Raw genomic sequence first — 12,179 nt, 5'->3', positions numbered from 1 at the left:
CTGCAAAAATACACCTGGATTTTCAAACTGTAGACCTTATGAAATTTGCAATGGATTTCAATCACTCTTGGATAATGTAAACTGGAACTGTGGGCAGCAACTAACAGAATGGTTTTTAACAGGGAGAAATGCTACATCTGGGTAAGATAAATGAAAAAAGCATATACCGAATTGGAGGAATAGGGCTAAGCAACAGCACATGCAAAAAAGACTTGCATATACGAATAGATCACAGACTGCAAAAAAAATGCCAACCATTCTGGGATGCATTAACAGAAGCATAGCGTCTAGATCACGTGAAGTAATTATCCCCCTCTACGTCTCGTTGGTCAGACCTCGTTTAGAATACGGTGTCCAGCTCTGGGCACCACATAAAAAAAACGAACAAGCTGGATCCATTTCAAAGGAGAGCGTCCAGAATGGCGAGTGGACTGCAAAGTATGTCCTACGAGGAACGGTTAAAGGATATCGGAATGTTCAGCTTGCAAAAGAGGAGACTTGTTAGCTGTCTATAAATATCTGAAAGGATGTCACACTGTAGAGGGATCAGCTTTTTTGCATAAGGAAAGACTAGAAGCTATGGAAGGAAACTGAATGGGAGGATCAGATTTTAGAAATACTTTTTGACAGTGAAGGTGATCAATGAGTAGAACAGGCTGCCATGAGAGGTGATGAGTTCTCCTTTCATGGAGTCTTAAGATAGAGGCCGGACAGACATCTGTCTGAGATGGTTTAATGAATCCTGCATTGAGCAAGGGGTTGGACGCGATGACCCTTGAGATCCCTTCCAACTCTTAACATTCTATGATAACGCTGCAATGCAAGTTCGCATTTAAAAAACTTGTGTAAAAATTCTGTAGCTAACTCCTCTATTGCAACATAGTGGATGATATCTACAGCATCTTCTGCAACACACTTCTTGTAAAACGGATACATTTTGGTCCTAAATTGGCGAACATTTTCAGACTGGTTCCATAGGGTGCTTTTATACCCAGTGTGTAAATTCAGCCATAGGATTCTGCGCCAAAATTCATGCAAAAAAAAAACCATCTCTAAAACTACCAATATCAGTGGGTAACCATATTGTATTTTTATTTAGTTGGTTTATTTTAGTGAGGCATTTTTAACCCCTTTCTGACATCAGGCTTACTAGTACGCCAATGTTGGACTTCCCCTGTTTGGTGCATGCTCCGGCGCTGAGCCCGCACATTTCCGGGCACATGTTAGGCGATATATACAGTTGACATGTGGCCGCAACAGCCGCGGGTGGAATCATGATTCACCCGCTCTGTTAACTAGCTAAATGCCGCTGTCAATTTCTGACAGCGGCATTTAACTCTCACTTCTGGTAGGCACGCCAGAAATCCCATTGGGTTACCACGTCACGTTATCGTGAGTCACCGAGAGGTTGGCATGACCACCAGAGTTCTCCAGCAGACCTCTATGGTTGTCACTGCCGGATTGTTATGAGTGCTGCCCGGTGGTCGGCGCAAATAGCAAGTGAGCAAGTCTTGCATACAGTCGATCGGATCAGTGCCTGTATGTAGCAGAGCCGATGAGATTATGACAGCTTCTAGTCTCCCATGGAGACTATTGAAGCATGACAAAAGTTTAAAACAAAATCACCCTCTCTTCGCCCCGTTCAAAATAAAACCATAAAAAAAAATCAAACATACACATATTTGGTATCACTGCGTTCAGAAGAGTCTGATCTATTACTATAAAAAAAATTTTTCCCTGATCGTTAAACTGTGTAGCGAGAAAAGTCAAAACACCAGAATTACATTTTTTTTGTCGCCACAACATTGCATTAAAATGCAGTAATGGGTGATCAAAAGATCGGTATCTGCACCAAAATGGTATTAAAAAAATGAGCTTGGCACGCAAAAATTAAGCCCTCACCCAACCCGAGATCACGAAAAGTGGAGACGCTGAGGGTCTTGGAAAATGGCACAATTTTTGTTAATTTTATTTAACAAACTTGAGTTTTTTTTCTTCACCACTTAAGTAAAAACGAACCTGGAAATGATTGGTGTCTATGAATTGGTAATGACCTAAAAAATCATAAAGGCAGGTCAATTTTAGCATTTAGTGAACACGGTAAAAAAAAAAAATAAAACTGGGATTGCACTGTTTTTGCAATTTCACCGCACTTGGAATTGTTTTTCTCTTTTTCCAGTACATGACATGGTAAAACCAATGGTATCATTCAAAAGTAAAACGTACCGCAAAAAACAAGTCCTCACATGGCCATATTGACTGAAAAATAAAAAATGGAAAATGGCCCTGTGTTATTTTAATGACCGTGCTGAGGCAAATAAAGTGACATGTCACCTTTGTAATAGGATTTCTCATAGAATCTGCACTAAGTTTTACACTAAAGTCAAATGTCTGGAAAAAGTGTCAACTGAAGGTGGTCAAAAACTGGATGGGTTTCTAACAACATGTTTTTGTTTTGCTTTTTCACCTTAAGATTAAAAAAAACTATGCGAACATACCCTAAGGCCATGTTCACACATTGAGTATTTGGTCAGTGTTTTACATCAGTATTTGTAAGCCAAAACCAGGAGTGGGTGATAAATACAGAAGTGGTGCACATGTTTCTGTTATACTTTTCCTCTATTTGTTCCGCTCCTGGTTTTGGCTACAAATACTGATGTCAAATACTGACCAAATACTGATAGTGTGAATGTGGCCTAACAGGTTGTGTATGTAGGTGACGGCTCAGCTGGATTGGTACTATGCTAAGAGCAGAGGATCCGTATCATTCATCCTCTCCATACATAAAGTTCGTTTGTGTACATTGCCGATGATGTAACATTCTGCACATGACCGCCCCTTTCTGACATTGGTCACTGCTCTGCAGCTATCGGGTGGGCTTATGGAGCATTGATCATGACACCGTATTAGAAAATCGCTGCAGGGCACGGACTGATGATATTGACAACCAAGCCCAGTAATGTTAAGGCAACACAAGGTCACACTACACCATCTTTGTGAAAAGCAGGCTTATGAGGGAACATACTGCACCAAGTAAAGGTGTGGAATGATGAATGTCCTCGGTGCTGTGGTTTCCCACCTATGGCTCGCCAGCTCTTGTAAAATTGCAAGAGACCCACTTAAAATTGAGAAGCTGGGTTCACACTAGCCATTTTGTTGAGTTGGGGGGGTGGGGGAAGGGTGGACCCTGATTTTAAACATTTATGGAGATGATTTGAAGATGGGCACTTTATTAGTTTGAGTACCAATACAAAGAATTAATATCTATTTGTGCTTAAAAAAAATAAACACCCCATTTGTTACAGTAACTGCAATTTTTGTTCCACTATAAGAATGGTTACCAAATGTGTTTTGGGGTATCCCGTCTTGCCCCTGACATCAGATTACAGAGAAAAAGAGACTTGGGCATATTGGATTTCAACATGCCCCATCCTTTTGTGGAAGAGAAGCTACTGCCCAAGGTGTCAGTCAGCGGCTTTTCCCACTGAACATGGAAGTAACGGGCGTGTGCACCTTAGGTTGGATCGTAGATAAGGCCCCTTTCACATCAGTTTTTTGCTATCAGTCTCAATCCGTCTAAGTTTTTTAAAAAACGGATCCGGCGACTGATGCCACTGGATCCGTTTTTTTCTCATAGACTTGTATTAGCGACGGATGGCCTCACATTTCATCCGTCATTTGCTGGATCCGTCGAGAATTTTGTCCAGCGTGTACATCAAAAAATCAGTGACTGATTCGTCGCCGGCCATCATTTGCTAGAATGGAAGCCTATGGGTGCCAGATCCATCAAATGATGGTATCCAGCAACAGATTCCATTTTAACTGAGCATGCTCCGATTTATTTAGGATCCAATTAGCCAGATCCGCTGGTTGGATCCGGCGAAAAAACGGATCCATCACATCAGTTTTTCACAATCTGCGATGGATCCGTCGAATCAATGGATTGTGACTGACGGCAAAAAACTGATGTGTGAAAGGGGCCTAGGTGAAAAGCAGGCTTTTGCTATACAGCATGCTGACACCGCTCTGAAGCCGACAATGCAGCTACTGACCATGCTTCTGATCCGAACTGTCAATATGGGAGAGCACTGCCCCCAGAAACTGGGAGGTTCCTGAAGAAACAACATGAGCACAAAGTTTTAAAGGGTTTTCTACAAGAATAATGGGTCAGTCTTGTGATCTACTGTGCTAGGGGACATAATATCTTACGAATGCTCCATTTCTGGGGCGGCTGAGGGCTGATGTTGGCAGTCTGGGATGGGGGGGGCAATATCTCAGGCCCCTTCCCAGGCTATTAATATCCCCCCACAGCTGTCTGTTTAGCCTTTTGCTGGTTGGAATTTATAGGGGGACCCTGCGTCGTTTTTGTTCACCAGGAAAGGCTAAGCAAGATTCTGTGAGCTGTTGTTAATAGCCTGGAAACCTTTTGGGGTATTGTCCTTTTTCCCAGGCTATAAACATCAGCCCCCAGCCATGGGCTTTTCCCCCTTAATTCTTTAACACAGAAGGGACACAGCTGCTGCGGAATACAGCTCCCATCATTGCAGGCGCAGGTAAGTCTCACCCTGAAGACACATGTCCTCTGTGTGTCATCATTGTACACCTGTGCGGCACGTGTTTTGTCCGTGCTGCTGATAAAAAAAAAAAAAAAACAAACTGGCATGTTTGTGGGTTTTTCACACGTCGTGCAGGTGTTCTTGGATGTGAACGGAGGAAATTTTCAGCACCTGCTTTAATACATCAAAACCATGGTATGTACCATCCAAATTTCAGTACAGTCAACAGTATTTTTAAGAAGTTACAGCAATTTTTCAAGGTAAAATGGCAAGTCAATAACCGTGTATAAATGTTATTCTATTGGCTCGCTTTTGTTATCTGCACCTCAAAAACATTTCTAGAATTCAACCTTTTCTTACTTTCGACTCTGCAAAAATTCTCACTGTTTCACTTATTCATTCTCGTCTGGACTATTGTAACTCTCTACTAATCGGCCTCCCTCTTACCAAACTTTCCCCGCTCCAATCTGTCCTGAGTGATGCTGCCAGGATCATATTCCTCACCAACCGTTACACCGATGCCTCTACCCTGTGCCAGTCATTACACTGGTTATCCATCCACTCCAGAATCCAGTACAAAACTGCTACCCTCATCCACAAAGCTCTCCATGGATCAGCACCACCCTACATCTCCTCTCTGGTCTCAGTCTACCACCCTACCCGTGCCCTCCGCTCCGCTAATGACCTCAGGTTAGCATCCTCAATAATCAGAACCTCCCACTCCCGTCTCCAAGACTTTACACGTGCTGCTCCGATTCTTTGGAATGCATTACCCAGGGTAATACGATTAATCCCCAATCCCCACAGTTTTAAGCGTGCCCTAAACGCATTTGTTCAGACTGGCCTACCGCCTCAACACATTAACCTAACTATCCTTGTGTGGCCCATTCAAAATTTTCACCATAACCAGGACCCTTGTATCATGTTCTCGTACGCCTTATGCATTTAATAGCCCTCTGTGTCGGTACTTTTACGTATTCTGGCTGATAACCGGTTCATGCAGCTTTACATGAACACCCGATCCTTACACCATGGCTGGTCCGAGCAACGAAAGCAATTACCTCCACCTTTTGTGTCTCCCCTATTTCCTCATAGATTGTAAGCTTGCGAGCAGGGCCCTCATTCCTCTTAGTATCTGTTGCTTATGTGATTATTGTTATGCTGTAATGTCTTTTATTGCATGTACAAGTCCCCTCTAAAATGTAAAGTGCTGCTGAATATGGTGGTGCTATAGAAATAAAATTGTTATTATTCTACTGTTATAAATGTAGGACATGTATTGCGCCAAACCCAAAATAACCACCAGGTGGCAGCATTGCTCAGCAAATATGTATTTATTATGTATTTACTCACTGGTGATAGTTACTGAACTTAAAAAATAAGTTAATATCAAACAAGGGCTATGTTTATACCTCCATTAGATTTTCACAAAAACAGAACAGGACCTTTGGAAGTCAGTAGGATCTTTCCGAATCCGTTAATTTCAAATGTTTAAAATGTGACACTATAAACAAAAACTGTGGAGATATGGAAGGTAGTACTATGGTGGCTCAGTGGTTAGCACTGTAGCTTTGCAGCACTGCGATCCTGGGTACAAATCCCATCAAGGGCAACATCTGCAAGGAGCTTGTATGTTCTCCCCGTGTCTGCGTGGGTTTCTTCCCTAAACTGATGGGGCTTTAGTTTGTGAGCCCCAATGGGGACACTGATGAAAAAGTGAAAAAAACTTTATTCAGGCATAGCAAGCCATATTAAAAACATGAAAATCCTTACGTGCTTCAGGTTCATGCAGCACCCTTAGTCATAGGAAGGCTTTTCATGTTTTTAATATGGTTTGCTATGCCTGAATAAACTTTTTTTCATCAGTGGTGTGCCGCTTATCCTCTTTCCTATTTGGCTGTGCCCACAAGCCTTGCGAGCACACACCTGCATTCTGCCTACCCATTTGGTGCTGCATGTGGATCCCGTTGAAGCTCCCAGACCTTCTTCTGTATAATTAAAAATGTCAGCTAGGTGCACAAAAAATAAGCCCTCACCCAACCCGAGATCACGAAAAATGGAAACGCTATAGGTATCGGAAAATGGCGCAAAATTTTATTTTTTAACAAACTTTGGAATTGTTTTCACCATTTACATAAAGAACCTAGACATGTTTGGTGTCTGTGTTCACTGGGTGTAAATACTTTTTCAAGGCACTTTATATATCCACTAGCTATTGAACCCGTTCTACGCCCGGGTGGCGAGCATTTATATTGGTATATGGTCTCCATCCTGTCATGTGCTGCTCCATCCTGCGTCCCCATCCTGTCATGTGCTGCACCCATCCTGCGTCCCCATCCTGTCATGTGCTGCACCCATTCTGCGTCCCCATCTTGTCATGTGCTGCTCCATCCTGCGTCCCCATCCTGTCATGTGCTGCACCCATCCTGCGTCCCCATCCTGTCGTGCTGCACCCATCCTGCGTCCCTATCCTGTCATGTGCTGCACCCATCCTGCGTCCCCATCCTGTCATGTGCTGCACCCATCCTGCGTCCCCATCCTGTCATGTGCTGCACCTATCCTGCGCCCCCATCCTGTCATGTGCAGCACCCATCCTGCGTCCCCATCTTGTCATGTGCTGCACCCATCCTGCATCCCCATCCTGGTATGTGCTGCACCCATCCTGCGTCCCCATCCTGTCATGTGCTGCACCCATCCGGGGGCCTGAGCAGGCGGGGACACCGGCGCGCTGTGGGGGTCAGGTGTCGGTATCGCCGCCAGCTCAGGCCCCCCAGCACTTACTATATTCACCTGTCCTGCGTTCCACCGCATTAAGCGCGTCATCGCGCCCTCTGAACTGAAGGTCACAGGCCGAAGACCGGGAAGATGGCGGTGCTCAGCGGTGGAATGCAGGACAGGTGAATATGGCCGATACTCACCCTCCTGGGGGTCCCTGCTTCTCTGTTGGAGATTGCGGTGTGCGTTCAGTGTGAATGCATACCGCGATCTCCCGGGAGCGTCACTCTGTGAGGCCCAGACTGCGCCGGCGCTTGCGCCTGCGCAGTCTATAAAGGCTTCGGACAGAGTGACGCTCCCAGCGTTATATTATAGATATTGAAGCCCTTTAGTGTTCTCATCAGCAATTTTAAGGCCATTATAGAGTATGATGTTCCCAAAAATGTGTCCACCCACACATAAACTGAGTATGGTAACCTTACATTGACCCCCCACACAATTTTACCCCACACATACAGTATAGTACCTAACAGTTTGACGCTTCCACTCAGTGTGAGGGCCCCCACATCCTATCACACAGTATGAAGACCCCACACATAAGGAGGGCCCTCACACAGAATGAGGGCTCCCAAAGCCTCACTCAGTATGGAGTCCCGTTTAGTATGGAATCCCTCATAGTTCCTCACTCAGTATGGGAGTTCCCACTTAGTATTGGATGCCCCTGGCTCTCCATCAGTATAAAAGCCCCCTTTCAGTATACTGGCCCCCTCCAGTTCTTCTCTCAGGATCATGGCCCCACCAGCTCTTCAGTCAGTGTTATAGCACTTACCAACACCTACTCGGTATGATTGGCCCACACTAGCCCCCATCATAGTTATGATGTAACTACCGTATTTTTCGCTTTATGAGACGCACCTGATTATAAGACGCACCCCCAAATTTGGTGAAGAAAAAGAGAAAAAAATATTTTTTTATGTTAAATGGGGGTCTGTCTTATAATTCCAGTGTCTGTCTTACAAATCATATGTCCCTCATCCTGGTATCTATATAACCCCCATCCTGTCGGTCACATGCCCCCCTGATCACTATATGCCCCCCTGTGCTGCTGGCAGACACATGCCCCCCTGGTCACTATATGCCCCCCTGTGCTGCTGGCAGGCACATGCCCCCCTGGTTCACTATATGCCCCCCTGTGCTGCTGGCAGGCACATGCCCCCCTGGTTCACTATATGCCCCCCTGTGCTGCTGGCAGGCACATGCCCTCTTGGGTCACTATATGCCCCTCTGCTGGCAGGCACATGCCCCCCCAGTCACAATATGCCCTCTTGTGCTGGCAGGGACATGCCCCCCTGTGCTGCTGGCAGGTACATGCCCCCCTGGTCACAATATGCCCCCTGTGCTGCTGACAGGTACAGCCCCCCCATCACTATATGCCTCCTGTGCTGCTAGCAGACACATGCCCCCTGTGCTGCTAGCAGACACATGCCCCCCGTGCTGCTAGCAGACACATGCCCCCTCTGTGCTGCTAGCAGACACATCCCCCCCTGTGCTGCTGGCAGACACATGCCCCCACTGTGCTGCTGGCAGACACATGCCCCCCTGTACTGCTGGCAGACACATGCCCCCTTGTACTGCTTGCAGACTAATGCCCCCCCTGTGCTGCTGGCAGATACATGCCCCCCTGTACTGCTGGCAGACTCATGCCTAGGGTTGAGCGACCTTGACCTTTTTAGAGTCGAGCCGTGTTTCGCGAAACCAGACTATCTTAGAAGTCGAGTCGAGTGGAATCGGCCGATTATCGCGAAAAGTCGGGTATCGCCCGAAACACGAAACCCAATGCAAGTCAATGGGGGAGCATAGTCGGCAGTGAGTGGAGGCCAGGAAAACACCTACACTGCCCATTTTAATGGCAAAAACATCCATTCTTGTTAAAGAAGCTTGTCAATCGTAATTTACCTTATAATAATTGGAAGGCATTTGAAATTGGGGGTCATTTGGCTAAAGTTGTGGGGGGTAGGGCTGGTTCAAGTAATTAGTGGGCCCAGTAAATCTGGACCACGTCACAGCAGTGGAGCAGGGAGAGGTAAGTATTTAAACTTTGCAAGTGCTGTGATCCTGAGCAAGCAGGGGGGGCCCACTCGTTGGCATTGGCACTGGCACAGGGCCCCTCAAAGTACAGCGGTGTGTTTGCACGGCGGGGGCGCCTCCCACCGGCAGCAACACTTTTGCGTACTATGAGAGGCCCTGTGCCAGTGACGTCGCCAACTAGTATTCCTCCCCCCACCTGATGAAGGAACCTGCACTTTCATCTGCACCTTCCTCTTTGTCCCCGTGTAAGGTGGTATGGTATGCGGGAAGAGGAACCTGACTTTCAGCAGGGTCACAATCTTGCTGTGTAGCGTGCACGGGGAATTTTGCGTTATGGGTCAATGTACCAGCAGACTCATCTATCACTGGCTGGGCAATGGGCAGGATGAGGAGGAAACACAGATATAGGCCCAAAGAATAAAGTTGGCTAAATGCAGTTCAAAATTGGTAACACAGGACTAACCAGGGGGCATTGCAGTGGAGGACAACTGGAATGAGAGGCTGAAACAGAGAGTAGGCTCAAATCAGTAAGTAGTCGAAATGCAGTTCAAAATTGGCAACCGTAGTAAACAGGCGGCACAGCTTTGTTCAGTGGAGGAGAACAGCAAGGAGTGGCAGACACCGATAGTAGGCCCCAAACCAACTAGTACGCCAAATGCAGTTGTTCCATTTAACCACAATTTAATGAGAGCCTGAAGATAGAAGCTCAGGAAAGGCAACCTGGAGAACACCTTGGAGTGGAACACACCATCTCTCTACACCCCATACCCAATTTGTAGGCCTAATGCAGCGTAGTTTCCAACAACTACTAAACGAGAGCATGAAGATTGAAGCTCAGGAAAGGCAACCTGGAGAACACCTTGGAGTGGAACACACCATCTCTCTACACCCCATACCCAATTTGTAGGCCTAATGCAGTGTAGTTTCCAACAACTACTAAACGAGAGCCAGAAGATCGAAGCTCAGGAAAGGCAACCTGGAGAACACCTTGGAGTGGAACACACCATCTCTCTACACCCCATACCCAATTTTTAGGCCTAATGCAGCATAGTTTCCAACAACTACTAAACGAGAGCATGAAGATTGAAGCTCAGGAAAGGCAACCTGGAGAACACCTTGGAGTGGAACACACCATCTCTCTACACCCCATACCCAATTTGTAGGCCTAATGCAGCGTAGTTTCCAACAACTACTAAACGAGAGCATGAAGATTGAAGCTCAGGAAAGGCAACCTGGAGAACACCTTGGAGTGGAACACACCATCTCTCTACACCCCATACCCAATTTGTAGGCCTAATGCAGCGTAGTTTCCAACAACTACTAAACGAGAGCATGAAGATCGAAGCAATGGAGAGGAAACCTGGGGAACACCTTGGAGTGGAACACACCATCTCTCTACACCCCATACCCAATTTGTAGGCCTAATGCAGTGTAGTTTTCTACAACTATTAAACGAGAGTCGGAAGACCGAAGCAATGTGGACGAAACCTGGGGAACACCTTGGAGTGGAACACACCATCTCTCTACACCCCATACCCAATTTGTAGGCCTAATGCAGTGTAGTTTCCAACAACTACTAAACGAGAGCCAGAAGATCGAAGCAATGGAGAGGAAACCTGGGGAACACCTTGGAGTGGAACACACCATCTCTCTACACCCCATACCCAATTTGTAGGCCTAATGCAGCGTAGTTTCCAACAACTACTAAACGAGAGCCAGTAGATCGAAGCAATGGAGAGGAAACCTGGGGAACACCTTGGAGTGGAACACACCATCTCTCTACACTCCATACCCAATTTGTAGGCCTAATGCAGCATAGTTTCCAACAACTACTAAACGAGAGCCAGAAGATCGAAGCAATGGAGAGGAAACCTGGGGAACACCTTGGAGTGGAACACACCATCTCTCTACACCCCATACCCAATTTGTAGGCCTAATGCAGTGTAGTTTCCAACAACTACTAAACGAGAGCCAGAAGATCGAAGCTCAGGAAAGGCAACCTGGAGAACACCTTGGAGTGGAACACACCATCTCTCTACACCCCATACCCAATTTGTAGGCCTAATGCAGCGTAGTTTCCAACAACTACTAAACGAGAGCATGAAGATTGAAGCTCAGGAAAGGCAACCTGGGGAACACCTTGGAGTGGAACACACCATCTCTCTACACCCCATACCCAATTTGTAGGCCTAATGCAGTGTAGTTTCCAACAACTACTAAACGAGAGCCAGAAGATCGAAGCTCAGGAAAGGCAACCTGGAGAACACCTTGGAGTGGAACACACGATCTCTCTACACCCCATACCCAATTTGTAGGCCTAATGCAGTGTAGTTTCCAACAACTACTAAACGAGAGCCAGAAGATCGAAGCTCAGGAAAGGCAACCTGGAGAACACCTTGGAGTGGAACACACCATCTCTCTACACCCCATACCCAATTTGTAGGCCTAATGCAGTGTAGTTTCCAACAACTACTAAACGAGAGCCAGAAGATCGAAGCTCAGGAAAGGCAAAATGGAGAACACCTTGGAGTGGAACACACCATCTCTCTACACCCCATACCCAATTTGTAGGCCTAATGCAGCGTTGTTTCCAACAACTACTAAACGAGAGCATGAAGATTGAAGCAATGGAGAGCAAACCTGGGGAACACCTTGGGGAGGCAGACACCGTTAGTAGGCCATACCAAAGTTGTACACCCAATGCAGTTTTAAAATTCCTAGAGGCTGAAAACAAGACTATTGACGCTCAGCTTTTTTCAAAGGAACACAGCTGAATTGAGTGGCGCAGACAGACACAGGTAGTAGGACTCAAACCAAAAA

Source organism: Ranitomeya imitator, chromosome 1 (assembly GCF_032444005.1).
Source record: "Ranitomeya imitator isolate aRanImi1 chromosome 1, aRanImi1.pri, whole genome shotgun sequence".
NCBI lineage: Eukaryota > Metazoa > Chordata > Amphibia > Anura > Dendrobatidae > Ranitomeya > Ranitomeya imitator.
The sequence above is the reverse complement of the archived record's forward strand: the minus strand, read 5'-3'. Positions refer to the sequence as shown.